Raw genomic sequence first — 2996 nt, 5'->3', positions numbered from 1 at the left:
GTTTATAGTTCTTTTAGTTTATAGTTCTTTTTTGGGTGTCCACTTCACTGCAGCGATGACTGGGGGACTGGCAGTGCTGGACTTGTGGTCCCCTGCACCTGTAAAAAAAAGGCGCTGGTGAAAGACTTGGGTAGGGATGTCTTGCTTCACCAGGTAAAAGAAAAAACAAGGAGGATGGGTTAGAAATGGGTGGGGGATGGGGTGGATATTTGCCCAGAGATAGATCACTTTAAACTGTTATTCTTGATTGAATTTGAGCAGCTCAAGTTACTCCTCGACACAGTGGTGTATTCTGGTTTGGGGCTGCCCTAGGCAAGACGAAACTCAGGCTGCCTCCCCACTTAATTTGCCCCACCCCTTCCTGTTTAAGACTTTTTGTGTATCCGGTCAGTCGCTGGATACAGCGTACAAGCTGTATCCAACATTTGACATGTTCTGCTATTAGTGTAGCAGGAAAGCTGGGGTCTCAGGTGGGCTGTGCAGGATCTGTGGTGGGCTGCACAGTGTCTCAGGAGGGCTGTGCAAGATCTGTGGTGAGCTCTACGGGGTCTATGGTGGGCTCTGCAGGGTCTATGGTGGGCTCTGCAGGATCTGTGGTGGGCTCTGCAGGATCTGTGGTGGGCTCTGCGGGATCTCAGGTGTGCTGTGAAGGATTTCTGGTGAGCTCTGCAGGGTCTAAGGCTGCAAAGCCCACCATAGACTCCGCACTGCCCACTTAAAACCCTGCAGAGCCCACCACAGATCCTGCACAGCACCTCTAAGACCCTGCAAAGCCAACCACAGATCCTGCATAGCCCACCTGAGACCCTGCAGAGCCCACCACAGATCCTGCACAGCCCCTGCTCTGTAGGCTGCAAAGACCACCACAGATCCTGCACAGCTCCTCTGAGACCCTGCAGAGCTCACCACAGATCCTGCAAAGCCTCCCTTGGACCCTGCAGAGCCCACCACAGATCATGCAGAGCCCACCATAGACCCCACAGAGCCCACCATGGACCCTGTAGAGCCCACCACAGATCCTGCACAGCCTAATTAGTCTTACAGACTATCTAAAGTATAGATTTATATCACCATATTGATTTAGCACCATGAACCATTATGTTTGTTATTTGAAATCATTTTGTATACCCACTGGCTAGTCCCATAGCAATGTTATGGTTATATCTGTCCTTCTGTCAATTGTCCAGTATTTGAAAACCTCTAGATATTTTTCTACACAACTGAATAATTCCACATTGTACTGCACAGTGTGTCATCAATGTACCCCATATTACTTAATTATTGTACTCCATATTACTTCAGTATTGTCCTTCATTGTTCAATAATGTCGCTTAAAATCAAGCTTGCACCTCAACATACAGGTGAAACTCGAATAATTAGAATATAGTGCAAAGTTCATTTATTTCACTAATGCAACTTAAAAGGTGAAACTAATATATGAGATAGACTCATTTCATGCAAAGCAAGATAGTTCAAGCCGTGATTTGTCATAATTGTGATGATTATGGCTTACAGCTCATGAAAACCCCAAGAACCCCAAATCCACAACCTCAAAAAAGTAGATTATTACATGCAATCAATAAAACAAGGATTGTACATAGAACAATATCGGACCTCTGAAAAGTACAAGCATGCATATGTACTCAGTACTTGGTTTGGGCCCCTTTTGCAGCACTTACTGCAATTACTTTTGCACGATATTTTAATTATTCGAGTTTCACCTGTAGGAAACTTACTAAAAAATGCTTACAGGTGAAACTCGAATAATTAGAATATCGTGCAAAGTTCATTTATTTCACTAATGCAACTTAAAAGGTGAAACTAATATATGAGATAGACTCATTACATGCAAAGCAAGATAATTCAAGCTGTGATTTGTCATAATTGTGATGATTATGGCTTACAGCTCATGAAAACCCCAAGAACCCCAAATCCACAACCTCAAAAAAGTAGATTATTACATGCAATCAATAAAACAAGGATTGTACATAGAACAATATCGGACCTCTGAAAAGTACAAGCATGCATATGTACTCAGTACTTGGTTTGGGCCCCTTTTGCAGCACTTACTGCAATTACTTTTGCACGATATTCTAATTTTTTTCGAGTTTCACCTGTATATATAATTAGTCACCAGTACAAAGTCCAATTCATCATTCCGTCTTCATTCAACATTAGTCAAACATGACATCACAAATGAGTATAATGTTTCTGAACCTTCTGCGGTCTGACTGACTCACTCTGATGTGCCTGATGAAGGGACAACAGAAGGTTCCGAAATGTTGTACTCATTTGTGATGCCATGTTTATCTAACGTCGAAGAAAGACAAGAAGGATATATTGGACTTTGGTGTACTGGTGACTAATTTCTGCATATTCTGACTTTTCATGGGTAAAACCATCCACAGGTCATTTCAGCACCCACTGATAACAAATTAAGTTGGGAATCTGGTCTGTAGTGTGATGGGACATTTTCAACTTATCAAATAAGGACACTTTTATAATATATCACTCTAGTGACCACATAAGGCAAAAAGATTGTCTTAAAAAAAAAAGTTGCTTGTTGACAGGTTGGCATAATTTCCCACTGACTTAATGGGATGATGCAGAATCTATTAGTAAGGGACTGTTCACTCTGAGATTTAAATTGAAAGGAACTTGGCACAGTCAAAGCTCACATCAAGTTCTGTATTATGGCAACGTCTGAAAGTGGTACTAAGTCATAGTTACATAGTTATATAGTATTTGAGGTTGAATAAAGACATTAGTCCATCAAGTCCAACCTATTAGGATCTCATTCTAGGAGTACCTGTACCCTTGTATATTACGGTCCCTTAAGAAATCGTCCAAAAGTTTCTTGAACAATTCCACATTATTTGCTGAAATCACCGCCTGTGGCAGTGAGTTCCAGACCCTAACTGATCTTACTGTGAAGAACCCCCTTTGCCCCTTGTGCTGGGATTTGTTTTCCACCAATTTTAGGTGGTGGCCTCTAC

At 42.0% G+C, this 2996-nt stretch overlaps 1 protein-coding gene across 1 annotated transcript in view; it reads left to right on the top strand.

Moving 5' to 3' along the window:
- LOC108796764 (multiple epidermal growth factor-like domains protein 10) overlaps positions 1 to 2996 on the top strand; it is a 64905-nt gene that overhangs the window by 18861 nt on the left and 43048 nt on the right. The window lies entirely within an intron of this gene.

The sequence above is a fragment of the Nanorana parkeri genome, unplaced genomic scaffold, assembly GCF_000935625.1.
Source record: "Nanorana parkeri isolate BGI_ZX_2015 unplaced genomic scaffold, ASM93562v1 scaffold1167, whole genome shotgun sequence".
Taxonomy (NCBI): Eukaryota; Metazoa; Chordata; class Amphibia; order Anura; family Dicroglossidae; genus Nanorana; species Nanorana parkeri.
This window is presented reverse-complemented; position numbering and strand designations above follow the sequence as displayed.